This window comes from Rhopalosiphum padi, chromosome 1, assembly GCF_020882245.1.
Source record: "Rhopalosiphum padi isolate XX-2018 chromosome 1, ASM2088224v1, whole genome shotgun sequence".
Lineage (NCBI taxonomy): Eukaryota > Metazoa > Arthropoda > Insecta > Hemiptera > Aphididae > Rhopalosiphum > Rhopalosiphum padi.
In genome coordinates, this window is record NC_083597.1 from 11,702,592 (window position 1) to 11,722,307 (window position 19,716).

The following is a 19,716-nucleotide window of genomic DNA, read 5'->3' on the forward strand; positions in this document are numbered from 1 at the left end:
CACACACATCGGTACGCAATAATATTATTATCGTAACGTATACGCACTATCGTTATGATATTATTAATGTGACTTGACGTGTAGGCGGTGCCCATACACACGGTTCGAGTCTTACGATTTTTCTATCCGTTTCGTCGGTTTACGCTGCGCCGGCAAACAACACTCTATACAATACTGTACGACGACGCACGGCTACCGCGCGAACGCGACTACGGCCCACACCAATACTATTACTGTAAACGCACACACAATGCACGGGGACATCCGGCCCGACGTATTGTCAGTTTTAAATAGCCGCCGCCCGGAGAAGACGAACGGACGGACGTACGGTCGGACGGAGGAAAAATAGGGGCCGTCTGTGCCGGAGCGCAAAGCAGGGAAAAAACGATTACGCTCCTCCGTAGTAGTAGTCGTCGTCGTCGTAGTCGTAGTCATCGACGTCGTCATCGTCAGGGTGTGTGTGTGTGTGTGTGTGTGTGTGTGTGTGCGTGTGTGTTTGTGTGTGTGTGTATGTGTATGTGTATATGTGTGTGTGTGTGTGTGTGTGTGTGTGTGCGAGGGCCCTATATTAGCGCACGCTGTCACGGGGACGCGCTCAGTGTACGTCGGGACGGTTCGCCGTGATCACGTTGGGTGTTGTTAGGCCGACGACGACGCTGCCGCCGCCGCCGCCGACGCCACCGCCGACACGGTTTCGAGTTTTCCGCGTAGGATTTTTTTCTTCTATCTGCCCTCGGCCGTTCCACCAACATCGTCGTCGTCGTCGTCACACACGTCGTACACGTCCGCAACAGACGTGATAATAATATTATAATATACAGTTGTTGTTTTCGTTATTATTATCATTATATTATTTTTATCACTATTATTATTATTACCGTACTGTTACACGTCGGAGACGGGATTTCGAGAACGATTATACACTTACTCCTCCCCCGTTTTCTCCACCGAATCTTTATCACCTATATTTTTACGGTGAGTTTTTCTAATCAATTAATAGGTAAATGCGTTGAAACCTCGCCCAGTCCACGCGTATACTGCTGTTTTCTTTTCCTTTTTACACAATATTACCCAGCTATATTGTATTATACTAGTTGAATATAATATGTGTTTGCACGATATAAATATTCATTGCATGTCATGGTTTGTACTTCTACGAAAAAGACTAAATTAATTTACACGATAATATACCTGAAAAGTATATAAGTAAACATAGTCTACCTGTGAATAATATACAATTATGACATTTAACCAGAACAATTCTTGTTTATATATGCGTTATTAATTTACCTAATTAATAATATTAAAAATTAAATAATACGAAACAATGCCAACAATAGGGTTTAATATAATATGGGCAATATAAAAACAGTTCATTAGGTAAATATTATATTACAGAAAAGAAATAATCTTACTAAGACGTTTGATAATAAATAAAAATATACACTTTAATAGGTAACTCAAATCGATACATTAATTTTTGTTTTTCAATTATTTAGGGAGGTACTTAAAACAATGAGGTAATCCATTTTTTTATGTTGAATATATACCTGCCTAGAATTAATTTATTGTAAATGAAAGTTTAAAAACATTATATTGGCTCCAGAAAGAAAATTAATGACTAGTTTAATAAACAATACCTTAATATGTATATATAATAATTAATAATCTTAAGTTCTAAAAAATATTACTACCTGCTTCCAAGATATTTATTTTTATGTATAAAATAATATCAAAATAAATATTTTTAAGTTAAACAAGAAAAATATGTAGATATAAAATTATATATTTTATAGGTAAATTTTATGAACAAAATGTATTAAAGTATAATTTTAAATTTAATAATTTCTTGTATTAAATTAGTTTTTTAGATTGTTATAATTTAATAAATATTATATACATATTATATTATAAATTCAAGTTTAACCAAGCATTAAAAATAAAAAATATTGAAGGTTTATTTTTGGCTAAAATAATTAATGGTTATAAATAATGATACAAAAATAAAAATATCTTTATAAGTTGCATCAACGTATAGTAATGTACCTTAATATATTATTCTATTACAAGGATGTTTTTATGACCAAAATATTGTACATAATAGTAGGTACTCTGTAACAAGGATAAATTTAAATCTTCTGGTAGAAAGTCTATAAAAACTTTGTGAGAACATCTCAGTTCATGTCTAATACGATATTATATTCTTCTCCTTGTAAGATATAAAAATAATATTATATTTAAACATTAATTACGTCTATCACGTCTCAAAAGTTGTAACAAAACATACAAATATACTCAAGAATATTTTTCGGTATTTTATTATTACATTAAAAAAAAAAAAATTATAAATGTAATATTAGAAGAAAAAAAAATTTAACAACTTATTTAAATTTGTGTGTTATTATTTTTTATTAGTTTGTCTATATTTTTTTACAATTAAGTGCATTTTTCTGTTTAGAAAAGCATAGAACGTCAGTATATTGATATGTTTGTTAGTTTACAGTCAATCGATCAGATATCGCATGTAAATATGTATGTAAATATTATCAAAATTTCACGGCATATAATTATTTACAATGTAGCTTTTTGAGTTTATTATTTATTACTATCATTATAGGTATACGCTCATATAATATGCATAATATCATATTGTGTGTACAAAAACCCAATTTTATTTAGGAGTTATTGTTTTAATTTTTTTGGCAATCTTTCCGTAATAAAATAATATTATTAATAGATTTCTTGAATTATTATTTCCGTTTAATATAGACGTTCCAAAATAATAATATTAATTTGAAACAATCGAAATATTATAAAAATATAGCAGAAAGAAATAATGTTATAGTCTGCGAAGAATATATTTCACGTTTAGTTTTTGTTTGTGCTATATACATCTTGAGCGGAACTACGAAGATGTGCGCTGGCTATGCGACGTCCTTAAATGTTCGAGAGAAAGAAAACTATTCTACACACAATGGCCAACGTTTATTATTCGTCTTTAATGAAACGGTTTTATTATGTAGGCAGTGCATTTAATATACAATTTATATTTAAAAAAAAAAGTCCTCATTTGAGCAATAATGATTTGGGAAATTTTGCAGTAAAAGGGGACGAATAATTGGATACAGTGTCTACTGAAGAATAGGTAGAATAAATACGGAATTTCTGTAATATAGCCACGTTTTGGTTGTAATCCCATGGAAAATAAAGATAAAATTTCTTATATTGCAGTAACGCTGTGATACTATAAATCATTATTGTAGTATCGTTCTATGTTTTTCAGTTGCCACAACAATATCGTCGATATTATGTTAAATGTGATTTACAACGCAATATTTTTTTATTTATTACCAGTGCTAATCGAGCGCGATACAAAGGTCAAAATAACTCAGAGAAAACATAAAAACTTAAAAAACTAGATTTAGAAAAATAGAATTGGTAAACGTAAAATAAAGTTTGGTGTTAAAATTCCAAACAATGGGAATAAAAGTTCAAACAAATATTTATAGTAAATTTACTGATTTTTATTTGATTTTGGGTCTTTATCGTTTAAAAAATCACAAGGTATTTGTATATTAAAAGTTAAATTATACTAAACACATCATATAGTATACTACTATTATAAATGATTTTAGATAACATACTATAATTTTGTAGTTAAATATATTTAACATTACTGTTATGAAATGAAAATCCTCCAAAAAATATTTACATTTTCATTGCACTTATTCTAATGCAATATGTTACTGACATTATGTTTATATATGGTTTAACAAGTTTGTCGTGTATTTTACTCCAAAGTATCATTTTCTAAAAAATATACGTTACAGTATTAATAAAATATTGATGTGATATAAAAGTTTAGCTAAATTTAGTTATGGGGATTTTTTAAAAATTTTTACTCCAGAATTTGATTTATACGTATTTTTAAATTGCACGAAATATTAATTTCCTTATTTACTTGGAATTTAAAATGTAATGTATTTAAGAAATAATATATTTCCTTGAATTGAATCTTTTGCTATTATTTGTGAATAAACTATTTTATAAAATTAACATATTTAGTGGACGTTAACATTGAACACCCTATCAATAAAGTCCTTACCTATATTATTATATTATATATTATTCATAATTTAATAATTTAAATTTAAAATATATTATTTAATTATATTTTGTCATATTATGTATAGCTTACCTGTAATATGCAATATTTTAATTTATTCATAAGCAATATTGCATGTATTTTGAAAACATCGCATTCAAATTATATTTTTTTTTAATATATGTCATATAGTATTTTGAAATCAAATATTTTGAGAATATTTTTGTTTGTTTATCTATACATAAATATATAAAACTGTCTGAAAAGCGCTTTAATTTATTTTCTTTACCGTATTCACTAAAAGATTAGCTGCCTGCAAACGCTTCAAGAATATTAATTTTGTGTTTCAATAGATTGTCTTGATTTACATTTAAAATATCTAATTGGTGCGTATCAATTCGAATGACAAATCAAAATGCAATTGTTTTGCAATCGTGTAATGGTTTGTATTATTGATCATATCTAGATTAATAATCATAATATACGAAATCATCAGGATAATTATCCAGATTATTATAATTTACAGACATATTTGTCGATACTAATATACAGTTAAACAAGTGTTTTAATTACATATAATTGATTGTAAGTTTGATATATAAGTAAAGATCTTTTTACTAAATCTAAAATATCAGATACTATTTTAATATTAATGTAATATGTTTAGGCTAATATTCTGGTTTTGAGAAAATTACATTTGTAAAACCAAATTATAGGTAATTTTTAAAATTAAAGCAACCATAAATGTTATTTAGTTACAGAAAATTTTGAATTATAGCTGTACCTTAAATTAGTGTCAAAACGTACATTTGTTATACCTTTGATCATATAATATATACACATATAGGTAAGTACCTAGGTACAAAGTATTTTGTAAGTTTGGTTAATAAATTAAAATTTACAAATTTGAATCTTTATTTTGTATACTTTATTTTACATTTATCAATTAACATCTTATTATCGATTCGCGTCTATATAATATACATTCTACATTCTACAACAAAGTAAAATGTTTATTATTAAACATTAACTAAAAGTCTTGTTCCTGTAGGTACTAATATACAATAATTATCTTTTAAACATGTTTAAATAACTTTAACAATTTTTAGTAAACATGGTTTGAAAAATATGAATTGTAAATTTAACTGAGTGAAAAACATTTTTAAACTAATGCTGGTGAAATGTGTGTGTTGAAAAGTATTGAGTTATTTTTTTTTTTACATTTAAAGAAAAAACTTTTTTGCGTATATGATTTAAAACTTTCATAACATTTTTTTTTTCAATAACATTGTAAGAAATTATTTACTATTCCGAAATACTTGGTACTAGTTTTTGTATAACAAGTTTCCAAATCGAAGTATCTACGCGTTAGAAGTAACATGCCACAGGCTATTTCTTTATCGTGAACCACTTTGCTGCCAAGTGTATTTATCGTACAGATAATGTGAAAATATTCTTACATTTTCACAGTTTCACACAATAAACACCAGCACGTTGACATGAAGTCCGTCTCCCACAAGGTTCCGAGAACAGGGCGAAGAGACTAGATGGTGCGTAAGCATATATAATATGTTTCAAAATGCTTGTTTGAAGTGAAGAGTAAGTCACCGATATACGGTCGAAGTGATTGATTATTTCATTGTTCGTGGAATGGTTTGTCAATAACGTGAGAGTACTTGACAATGATACGGATTCTCAGTCCGTATAACGAGAGAGCATATGAATGAAGTGTATTACACAAAATATTAATTCCTCTTTTATTTCTTCTCAAAAACCAACGATAAATGAAAAATTAAAAAAAAAAATCTCAGCAACCTCAATTCAAAATAAACTGAAATATAAATATGAATATTATGCTAAACATAAAATTAAAACTGATCATGGTGATATTTTGGGAGAAAAAAATGCTTTGTATTTTTTTAATAATTGCAATAATTTACGAGCAACTAAAAACAAAAAAATATGGTAGAATTTTGAAAATACTTAGGCTCTTTTTGAACTATTTGAATTTTGAAATGTATGACTTTTTTTTGTTTTTGCACAGTTTAAAAGGTTAAATATTTAATACGAGTTTGGCAATTTTGTATAAACGTATGAAGTTCAAATTATGACGAAGTTTGGATATTCTCATGTAAAATAACAAATTCTTCTTAAACTTAATTATTTTAATTCAAAAACTCCAATCATAATAATTGAAAAATGTCATTATTACTTTAATTGTTATTTTATATTTATTATTCAAGTAGTTGTTTGAAGTCCAAATGTCGATAATACTTGCTAACTATTTTGTTGTCAACAATTTACTATTTGAGTATGTTATACAAGGTTTCTCATAAGTTTTTTTAGGAACTTTTAAAAATATTAAAAATATATAAATGCAATTTTGTTATAAGCATTTTAAATAAAATTAATAATTATAATTATATTTATAATTAATTTTATTTAATTTTTTTTTTTTTTTTTTTATTCGTAAATAAAAAAATAAAATTTTAATTATTTTGTTTTGCCTAATTTAAAAAAAAATAAAAATGTTTTTAGTGACTTAACTTTTTCCCATATTGTTTATTAATTTGTACTATACACAATGCAATTTTCATAATACGAGTTGATTTTAATCTATTTATGCCGTACACTTATTTACACTGTTACATGGTACGTCGCTGTCGGTATTGACTTATATTAAGTTAGTACCTAGTTGACGGTAATCTTATAATATTATATGAAATAATATTAACAGTTTTATAGTATTATAATAAATGCGATTAGTTTTTGACAACAATTAGTTCAACCTACCGTACTAATAGAAAATTAATTGCTATATACTACCAATGAAAATATTACAAATTAAAATATTATAATATGTTGCAGACAAAACCATTTACGCTCAGAATTGTTTTTCGTATGCAATGATATATGATATATCATTGAATTCTAATTTAACACGACCATTACAGTCATTCAATATTATGACGTTTTTTGAAACTGTAATAATATTAAAAGCGTTAAAAAAAACTACCTACATATGTTGTCAGAACTGTTTGTAATATACATAGACCAATATAGTACCGAATGTTTTTGTTATAAAGTAAATGTATATTTTAAAAAAGTATTATCTTTCTAGTTTTTCTTTATAAAATGTATTATCATATTAATGCTGAATTTATAGAAAGTAATTAAGTAATTAAGGACCTTTTCACTTATAAATTTACTACGTACGTATGATACGATATTTAATTATTCATAAAAACTAACCATAAGCGCAGCAATGTTTTGATAACAACTTTATAACTTGCAACTTGCAAAACATCTTACATTAAAATTCTATAACCTGTCACATACTCACATATTATAATTTCTTTAATATTACTATATCTGGGCATTTATATCATATTTCACTCGATTTTGTAACTTTATAGGTAATAATATATTAATAACTTTATTCCTTAGATTGATATCGATTTTGGTTTCAATAATATTATCTTAAATAATAAACTACGCATCTGCAGCTGCAGTACATAATAGCAGTATATAAAATCATTTTTGTTGCTGATATTACTATTTTGACTTGTCATTCAGGGATATTCTCAAGTGTCTATTTTTTAAGTATAGATACATAAACGTCTGTATCTATAAAGCTCAAGGAACATATCCATGAATATGCGCCAGCACATATATTTATATATTTTGTTTGAATTTTTGAGAGACGCCGAAACGAGTAATTGGATTTTGATGCGGTACTTCTCATAGTTCATAGCATTTGGTATGAAGTAGATTTGTATTTTTTTTTTACTATGTCTGACATTTGCTATCTATTTTGTGGTTGAAACAAATGAAACTAAACTCTAAGCGAGTGTATTATTATTATTATTATTTATTATTTATATACATAGTAGGTATATTTTATGAACGACATTTATTTCCAAGCACACATTTTATTGAGCAGTACGCAATAAAAATACAGTGAGAGAACAATAATAATTATTATGTATCTTATTAATAAAGAGGTCACTGTAATAGATAAGTTAAGTTTTAGTTCATTGCACACTGAAAACGTTTCTAAGTTTTTTCTCCGAGATAGATGTCATTCTTTTTTTTTATGAATATTGTTTAATTGAGTTATATTAAAAAGTCGTTTTTTTATTATCTATAGTCTATACAGTAGGTTGAACTAATTTTCCAAAAACTTCACAAATATTGTGCTATAAATATTATAACACGGACATTATTATTATTATTATTAAATATTAACTTATAAGTCAACATTAACCCTATGTAAAATTGTGTGAATAGTTTCGTGAAATAAACAACTAAAAATTATTCTGAATATTTTGAAAATACCATTTTGTACTTATAGAAAATTATAATTTATAAAAAGAAAAATAGCTTCAAGTTCTTATGGTTAATCATTTTTAAATTAAAACATAGTAACTAATTGTAAAAGTAAAAATTGTTATATTGTTTCATTTGAATATCAAATTCTGTGAAAATGTAAAATTCAAATAGAAACGTAATTAAGTATGTTTTAAATTAGGTATTAAATTACTGTAAGAACAAATTATGGCAAACTTTGTGTTAAAAAATGACTTAGTAACTTATAATTTATTTTTGTTACAAAAAAATAATATCGATTTAATCAAAAGTCGGTGTAATGTAAATATTCAAGTTTCGATAGTTTTTTTATATTTCTTATTATTTTTTAAAGTACAAAATCTTATTTTTGACTTCTCCCCTTCTCCTTCTTAATATCAATCAGATCTAATTGCTTATAAAAAACTACCCTTAAAGTTAAAAATTGAATCATTTTTATTACTCCAACAGGTGACGACAGACCCACACATCATTTATCGCCCCGTTCAGAATAATTACATTTCAAACGATCTGTTTGTGTATATAATTAATAAGTTATAAATATTTAAAGAATAATTAATTAGAGTGTCACTAAGATACTTTGCTGTTGGTCTATTATTACCCAGGTAATTTGAATCATAAATATTTATAACTAATTATAACTACCCGTTTGAAATTCGATTTTAAATACCGAAATTCTTAGAAAAATATTATTTTAGGAATTAAGAATTAAAAATGTATGATTTTATTAAAAAAATTAAAAAACTCAATAATGATAATAATGAAAAAATAGTAAAAGTAAAATTTTTCTTTAAATGACTTAAAATCGAGTAAAATAAGAATTTTCAAAAATGTTAATACTTTTCAAGATAATTAGTGTGTAATGTTAAATTAATAAACCAATATGTACTATTGTACTTAGATATTACATATTTAAAATTAAAGTCATTATGATATTCGTTTTTAAAGAATTCTAAATGCTGTAGTATTCCTTATTTTGTATAAAGTAATTTAAAACTAATCTGTACCATTTGAAAGCAAGTATTTTTTTTTATTAAGTCAAAATGCATAGAAATATTTTAAAACTGTAGCGTGATAAAAAAAAAAAAATATTAATCACAAATTATGCAAGGTAAAACATTTTACGAATTCTTGGTAATTGGGTAACAACTTTTATATTTTTTATTTCGAAAAATACTGAGAACTTTTTGTTTAGACAAACTTACAATAGCATCTGTATTTAATTCACTCGATCGACTGTAGGTCTTATATGGAATGTTTATTGTTTTTACTACATTTAAAGTTGTTTATTGAAAAAAAAACATATTATATTAAATAACTACATAACAATTTTGATTTGCATTTATTTATATATTTGGTATTGATAGACCAATACTGTTAGTTTGTGTCTAATTTTAATGATTATTTTTATCAATTTTAATTAATTTGCCAGTCTTAAAAATATTTTTTTGGTATTTTTATTTATTTATTTTTGTATATTTTAATGTACCTTTTAAAAGTTCCTATATGGTTATACCTATTCATTTTTATTTCTTTAATATGTAAAAAATAAGTTAGTTTGTTGTTACCTCATTAATTAATATGTGCAGCTTTACCAAAACAGTTTCGTTTCAAAATGTAAAAGTCCGTACTCCCTATTAATATATTTAACTTACTTATTACAACTAAAATAACATCATATTATAGTATGTATTTATATATATATACGTCTTGTAAATAGATTGAAAAAAACATACTTCCAAGTATAAAAGGAAAATAATTAAATGTCTATTTTTAGTTTGTAATTTACATGAAGTACATTACAATTACTTACAAAATAAACAATAAGGTTAATAAGCAAATTTTAATTCAATAAATTACCCAACCTATTTATATAAACACATATAAACTGTATGTGAGTAACTATCAGCCTAAAATGGTAAAGCTTCTGAAAATAGAGTTCAATAGGTGTAACACGATGTATACAAAATAACCACATTTTCAAGAAAATACATCACATTGATACATACTTAAAGTGTATTAGAATGTTGTAATAATATTATAAACATTTTGGATTAAATAATAAAATTATAGGTAAAAATAAAACTATACTATCTTTACTATAGGTTGTAATAATAACTATTTATTTTATGTTACATCTTAATAACGTCATTTTCCTATTTAGCTCCAGAGAATTACATTAAGCAAACTTATTTTCATATTTTTTATGTCAATGATATTATTTTGTAATTCGAAAACATGACACTAACACCTAATATAATAAGTATGACGATTAAAGCGTAATTCGTATAATTGGGTACTATACACAAAAATCATATACCTAGCTAGAATTATAAATTTCTTAATAACCCCGTCGTTTATGACAATTTTTAACGACTGTTAAATTGCTCGCTAAACCGTCTTTAGTCTTTTGTCGAGAACAAATGTTCACGTAAAATGTTTTACGATGTCAGTTTATAGAGAAAACCACTTTGATGCACGCGTTTCGTTCATTATAATGCGTATTTTACTTGCGGTTCACCTGTAAACTCTGCCAAAAAAATAAACATACAAACGATTCAAAGATCACAAAAAATAAAAATAATATTTTCAACGTAACTTAACTAAGGGAGAGTGTCATCGAAAGCGTATGCCTGTTGGATATTTCATGTCATTATTGTTAGTCACTAAGTATATTGTGGACTATAATATTAATTGCAGAAAAGCTGAGCACGATCGTTGCGCGTTGCATAAACTGAAACATAATAAACTCATCGCTTGTCGTTTGGTAATAATAAGTGTACAACGCTGGAAAAAGTTTTTGTTCAATGCACCTACACTATTATGCGCGTAACCGTTTTCGAAAGTTATCATATTTCGTTGTATTGCCATCGGTGTCAACGGTGTGGCGTTCACGCGCCGAGAATTTCAACTGAATAATTTTTAGCTACACACACGACGTAGGCAACTGAAAATCATTCTCGAAATTATAATACATTAAATAAAATAGTTAAACGTTAAAACGTTATTATTATAGTCTCCAACAAAATCACCATAACCATAGTTTGTGCACACTGCGCAGGTAATAAAAATCGCGTTCCATCCGAACCGGGAAATTTGATATGGTTATCGTTTACCACAACTTTATTCAAAGGGTCTCATTTTTGCAAGTGTCTGGTATAAATAGTTCATGCTATTGCTATTTTTTCTTTTCACGGTACGAGCATTATTCGTTTTCGAGTGAAGATTTTTCGGTGATATTTTCTTTTTGGGATGAGATTAAATACGGCGTAATTGGGAAAAAAAAAATCTTGTATTCTCGTATAAATTATAAATAAAACATTATATTTCGTTTTATAATATGTACCTAGCTATAAATTAAAAAAAAAATTATATCTTAAAAATGTAATTATTTTTCGTTTATTATTTTTTAAATATGTACGCTATATTTTTTATTTATAATTGTGTAGTTAATAAAATAAAAGTCCGTTCTTTATGGGTATAAAAGAAATGATGATAGTACTTGATAAATTAATTTAGTTACTTAGTACCATCCAGTAAAGAACACGACTCATCTGTTACTAACTTATGACTGTAAATTATTTGAAACTGTAATTTTATGTTATCAGTTATCACTTAGTTTTGGACAAAAATTTAAAAACTGTAGATTATAAATTCCTTTTACAAAATTATTTCGATAATAATTTTTTAGTAAATTTTAGTTTACAATACTGATATACTTAGAATAAAATTATTTGGTGTAAAAACAAAGATGTGACTGTCTTAAAATTATTGAGGTTAATTTATTATTTATTTTGTACTAAGTAACTTAGACAATTTTTCTTTATTGATAGTTATTTTTCAATACACAAGTGAACATACTTTTTTTTATTTTAATTTAAACTTGATGTATTTATAAATAAACTTGATGTTATTATGCGTAATTAAATATGTTTACAAATAAAAGAATAATATATGAATGAAAAATAATTTTCATGATTTTGATGACGAATTTTGTGTTAAAATTTGGTCTTAAATGTAACTATACAAACAAATTACGATTAATTTACGACATTTTAATTTTTGTATTAATTACTTGCAATATACTTACTATATATTTATACTATATTTTCCAGATTGATTTTTCACTCAAAAGCAAAAATGTATAGAAAATGCTAATATAAATGCTCTATGGATATTTTTAATCATTATTAGTATTTATTTTTGAATTGCGAAAAAAAAATAAAATCAATTTTATCAAAACCTGTTGTTGATTAAACATCCCATTTTTTTACTGGTGATTTTTATTTGTTCTTGTTTATTTTGAATAGTACATAGCCATTTTTATCCATTGCATTATTATTTTTATTTTGAACAACAAAGTTGTTATTTTGTCAATTTTATAAATTGATCTTATGGCGGCAAACTGTTTCTTATTTTCTATAAGAAGTAATTAGTTTTTATAAGTTTTAACAAAAGCTATATACTTTTTATTCAGTATTGGATAAATTAATCAAATTATCAAACCTTTTAGTGTATGTTATAGTTATAGTAAATATCAGATTTTTTTTACATATTATTTTATTTTTTCCGAAGGTAAGGTATTTTTTAATTTAACAGTATTTCACACATAAAGGATTTTTCTCGTTGTTAGCAACTTCCATTAGAACTATAGAGGACATAGCGTTAACAATTATACTTTTGTAAATTGGTAGGCTTTACTCTATTCATCCAATAAATTAATTATCTTCAACAACAGATTTATTTTAATTAAATTGTAGAACGAATTTGTTGGTTACATTCATATACTTTTTATGACTAATGAGTATAATCTTATAACGGAATACTATGTAAAAATTGTATGCAACAAAACTAAATAAAATATAACACCAAAGTATGTTACATTAGATAACTTATATAATCAATACGATTAAAAAAAAAAAAAAATTAAATTTAAGAAAACTTAGAACGTTATAAATAAAAAATGTTATACAATACACATAGTATCTATATACTATGCAATATAGGTTTATGTGACAATAATTGCATTGATGTAATGTAAAAATGGTTTCGTTTTCACAGCCATATAAAATGTGTCATTTGCAAAATTTGTTTTTGTCGTTCAAAATATATTATATTATATTATATTCCTTATTGAATTTTCGACAACTTTAGAATCCGAACTCGTTTTCAAGACATAAGAAATATTTGTAACTACTAAAAGCCAGACGTTAGAGCAACATCTTAGTATTTTAAACACACACGCTACGGTTTTTATTAGTTGAAGATTATAGTTATTTAGTATTAGTAACCAGTTCATATATTATATTATAACTACCGGGTAAAACTCTGCCGGAGTTCTAATAACTATGTGGCTTACGGACTATATGTGATAAAACTGCTACTTCACACAAATCGTCTTCTTTTTTTCGTCACATAAATGATCCGAGAACAGTGCAGCGCATTATGGATTTGCTGTCTATAATAATTACATTTAGTTTTTGGTGTATTGGGAACAATTTTATCCGTCTGATGTTTTCCCGGGATCATATAATAACATATTATAGTGACTGCTCTGCACGTGCCTATAGCCGCAAGTAATATCATCCCACTGTTTATTATATTCTATTTTCCACCACAGCGACTCGTCTTGTTCTTATTATTGCATTTTGCCCACTATTTTTTTCGTTTGGTATGAAAAATATTGCGAAATATAAAAAAAAAACTAGCTGTGGTTTTGAAAAATATATTTACAATCGATCAGATTTTATTCACTAGACAAACTGATATAATCGGGAAATCATTATCCTAGAAATGAAAGTTCACTATATTTCTCATCGTAGTTTTCACAATATTGTAGTACATAAAAATACCTAAATATAGGTGTTTGGATTGAAAATAAATGATTGAATTTTGAGCTAGTGAAAAATAAATTGTTTTTGATGTAAGATTGATATCTATCTCAAAGAACCATTATTGAAAAATATCTCTGAACTATTATTATACGCTGATTTGTTCAATGTGTTGTTAAAAACAGCAAGTAAATAATATAGAATACTAGTATATTATTATTATTATTATTATTGATTGACAATAAAATATATTTTGATTTTTTTTTCTGTATGAAAAATATAATGACATTTGATAACAAATTATTGAATGTTTTTTTATTAAGTATACAGCTTTGTGAACAACAAACAGTTGACGTTTGATTGTTCTCAATTCCTCATATATTATAATAAAATATAATTGAATATGTTGGAATGAACCTGTTATACCTTTTGTTTATACCCAATATAGTCAAAATACTTGTTTACTTATAATTTGGAATTTCAAAATCTTAAAATACGGCACATACAATTGTCACTTGTCGAACGTTAACCAATCTGATCACTATATAATCTGATTTTGAAATGATAGTCGTACAATAATGAACTATAATATTATAAAAAATAAGTATGATGTAACTGTAATGTTTTTAGTTCAGCACGATGTTTCTCGTTCTTAAGAAAAAAAATAAACAAACTAACGAGATTGTGTCTCAGCGCTTTGCACAACTTCCGACTTCCGTCAACCAGTCATGAATTTCCGGGCAAGAGAAAAACGGGCGACGCTAAATCTATTAACTGGCATACCCGATTTGGGTGATTTGGCGCCCATTGATTATTTGCCCATCAAAAATCAGTAATATACAAATATCCATATTACACACAATGAGTAAAGAAATATTGATCAATCGGACTTTGAAATGTTGATACTCAATGTACTATTTGCCTATATCTATTACGTTATGTAAACCATAAAACATACAATGATGAACGCTTATTACAAAATGGTAGTTCCATAGTAGTTAAAAATCATTGAATACAAAAATAAAATGACATCGTGATTCCAAAACTATATTTATCAAAACAATAATAAAATAGTTATAAACAATATACATACATAAGTCATAAAGTTAATTAACTACTCGTCTCATAATAAAATTAGTAATTATTAGTGTAATACTAATTGTATATAAATAAATATAAAGCTCAAAGTATAATTACATTTATTGCTGTGTTAATTTAAAACAATTTAAGTATTTTATTGTTTTATACTTTGAAATAATAATAAGAATATAAAGAAAAAATAATAATCCATCTCATTTAAATTTGACAAAAGCTAATTCAATTGAATATTTTTTTTTAACATTTATTTTATTCATACAATCTATACAGTGTTTAGTATAATAAGCATAATAGATGGCTATAAAAAGAAATACAAAATTTAACAGAAAGGCTTGAGTGTAGAAGCCGCTCACTGGCGACACTCCGGCTTTTTTTTTTCATGAGTTAGTCAAGGAATAGGTCGCGGCACCATTTCCTCTTTAGTCTTTTTGGGGGGTTTCCAGACATTGGGTTGGAAAGATTTTTCGCAAGAATGTTTGGATGATCGTGAAATGAATAATTGTGGTAGCGTTTGTAGGATTTAGAGGCGGTTTCTAATACTGTTAGTAGTTTTAAGTCAGTGTGTAGTGTGTGGTTCGAGACATAGCAAGGCGCGTTTGTAATTAGACGTAGAATTTTATTTTCGACAACTTGAATTTTTTTAATGTTTGATTTTTTTGCTGAACCCCAAATTTGGACCCCATACGTCCAAATAGGGTTTAGCAGGCTTTTGTACAGCAATAGTTTGGTACTGATTGAAAGTTTGGATTTGGAGTTTAAGAAGTGGTTAAAGGAACGAAGGCGAGAGTTTAGCTTAATTTTGGTGGTGTGAGTATGGTGATTCCACGTTAGTCTTTTATCAAAGTTAACACCGAGGTATTTTGTTGTAAGTCAATTAAATATACAATTAGAAAAAAAAAATAGTACATAAATCTTTAAAAAATATATATATAGTATGTAATGTTATTGTATCCTGTACCTATTTTTTTTTTAAATTGTTATTATATAAATATTTTGAATTAATTATAACATATTTTGGGTTTTCTGTTATATATATATATTTTAGCGCTAGTGCACGGTAAATAATAAATATTACTAGAATTGTTAATAAGAAATAAATATTTTCTAGTTTTTCATTTAATAAAAGAAAAAGAAAAAAAATAATAGCATTCAAGTAACTTACTATTCGTTGTATTAATATCAAGATTTACGTTATTATTTGTAATATCTTGATTTTTTAAAATTATTTTCTTGAATTTTTCAATTTACCGTATACAATTTAAATATATTTAAGGACTTTTCTAATACATACAATTTCAATACAAATTCGAAGGTTTCTGTCTATGTTTTAGACTATATTTCACTAAACAAGACAAGACAATACTAGTTATAGTCACCCGATTTAGCCCGTAAAAAATGAATAAATATAAAACATATGGTGCTGTATAATATGTGTATTTCGATTTTAATGTACCTCAGTTCACAGGAAAATCGGCGTCGGTGTACATCGTTTTATGAAATAATTCGACTGAGATGAAGATTCCACCTGTGGCAGATTGAATACAAAACATGGTATATTTTCGAACGTGGTTCAAACTGCTCTCTATACTTTCTTTAAATCTCTAAGAATAATTTCAAAAATCGGCTGAGTAGTTTTTGAGTATACCATGAAAAACAAACATAAATTGATTTTCGTACATGAATAGATTACATAAAATTTACTAGCTATCCCCGCGCACTTCGTCGCTCATATAAAATGCATATTTGTGTTCAATTCGGTTGCTATTAATGCTGGCTAACATACGCATGTGGATAAATAATATTTTTGGTTTTCTGATTTGGTGTATAGACGATATTTTCGACATATCAAATTATAATAAGACGATATGAGATCAAAATAATTTCTATCCGTTTACAAAGTTGTACACCACAACTTGACTATATATTGACAGAATCCCAGCGTCTGTGGTTTTGACAGATCGATAAGATATAATATTATAGTAATGATATATATTATATACTCATGTATACGAATTATACATATCAATGCATAATTGCGTTGTTTATATTGTATGATATTCAAGCGATTCTGAGAAATGTCTGTATCTTAAGTCTCATCATCTGTTTTATAGACGTGCGCACAAGGGCAGCAGAGCCAGCTGCCGGCATAACTATTAAATATTTAATGAGGGGACTCGATAAATGTTACAAGTTTATCACCATTATTATGTAGATTATAATAAAAAGCTATCGGTGATTATAAAATTACAGCTATATAATAAAATCAAATTGATATAAGCAATATAAATAAAATAAAAATACTTCGATCAAAATTCAGAAGGTACATCTTCTTCAACTATACTCTATATATCAAGACTTAGAACAAAATCTTCTATAAAACGTTATTATTCCAATACCTACACACAATCATCCAAACCCACCAATATCTGAACTTTTTATCCACACTAATCATTGGGGACCTCGGTAGGCTCCTGAAGTGACGCAGTGTCGAGATTTACTGGCTGACTAACTTCCACTATAATCATACACCCTAAAGTCCCAACACTATAATAATTGGTTCCTTCACGCATACTGTCATGATGTTGTTATAATATAATAAATACATTTTTTCTTGTTTTTATTTTTCTACGTATTATATTATTTATAAATAGTGTTAAATACTTAAAATATTACTTATACTTATTGTAAAATAATATTAACAAATTGTTTTATTCAGAAATAAAAAAAAAAAATAATGTAATTTATTATTATATTATCATCATAAATTCTAAAAATAAATTTAGGTTCTTAAATAGTTCATCTTAATCAACAAAAATGTATTAATACAATTTGAATTTTAATATCTAAATAAAAAAAATTCTGAACTATGGGATGGATTTTATGGAAAATCCGATTAAAATATTATTATATATGTATATACTAGCTAAACAAACTCCGTGAACTTTTTTGCCTGTACAAAATGCATCCATGATAAATTTGGTTGCCTAATGATAAAATTTAGTGTGAGGATAAATAATATTTTTGGCTTTATGATTAGGTGTATAGATGATATTTCTGACATATAAAATTTTACATAATTGTCCCGCCAAGCATTGATTTTTTTAACCGATTAACCGATTATGTATCATTTGTTAAAAATAATCGCTCAGCCCTATCGCCCTAAAAATAATAAAAAGGTAGTAACCAAATCACACACATTGATCATAATTTCATTAAAATTGGTTTGAGTAGTTTCGGAGAGTATCGTGGCATATCCGTCGAAAACTAAATTTTTATATATTATAAAGACATATTTTTATTGTCATTATTATTACTATCACAATAATCATATAATAATGTGAGTTTTTTTCAACACACGCCTGGATGATTGACACTGACGATTTCTTTCATAACTTGTATGCTATTATTTTATAAACATTTCGAAATTTGAAAATAAATTGCTAGAGTAGAAGAGTGACTGCATATTTATTTATTTAGACTTTTGTTACATTTATTGACAAACTTAAAAAAAAAATGCTGGTATTAGAATTAGATAAGTCACTAGGGCAGGTGTATCGATTTTAAGATAATATATGCTTGGCTTATGGCTATCCCAAAAAGTCAACAGTATTTAGTTAAAATTATGTTTACAATTTTTCCACCACTACGCCGTTTTTCATTATTTTCCCGAAGCAGAGATAAGCGAAAGAAAAATAAGCATAGTATTTCGTCATCATCTTGAAAAATTTAAATTTATTATTATTTCAATTATAATAACACATTCTGTCGTGATTCGTGAATAATCGTTGTGGTACGGTAATTGAAATTAATAGTTATGCCATAATAACAATACACATCATATATTAAGATTATGTAATACTTTAAAAATAATTAAGCGATATCAAATGTATTATTAGGTACTATAAAAATAAGTAATAATGAAAATTATATAAATATAATATACCTATTTTATTGAATTATATTATACACAATATATTATAATCTGTAAATCGATGAAAATGTAATTATCCATCGATATCCGGATTTATTTGAAATTAAATTAAGTTTTTTTTAGGGTAAACACTATAGCAATATAGATAAATTTAAGTAGACCTTCTACTTTTAAATTATTAATATGTTTTGAAAATATTAAAATCTGATGATATGCAGTTATATACTTAATTTGTAAAAAGATAGTTTAACTATTGGAGATAAAAAACATAATATGGGAAAGGACTTGGAACATTAAACGTGCAGTAGATCACAATAAATAAAATGATTAAACACTGATATTTTTGCAATACATTTTACTGTTTTCTGTTATGAGAAAAATGT

At 26.1% G+C, this 19,716-nt stretch overlaps 1 protein-coding gene across 2 annotated transcripts in view; it reads left to right on the forward strand.

The window, feature by feature from the left end:
• Positions 1-609: 609 nt before the first annotated feature.
• LOC132932443 (probable G-protein coupled receptor CG31760) overlaps positions 610-19,716 on the forward strand; it is a 136,353-nt gene continuing 117,246 nt past the window's right edge. For both annotated transcript variants that reach the window (XM_060998820.1, XM_060998819.1), the window contains exon 1: positions 610-975. The gene's annotated coding sequence lies outside the window, so the exon portion shown is untranslated. The remainder of the gene's footprint in view (positions 976-19,716) is intronic.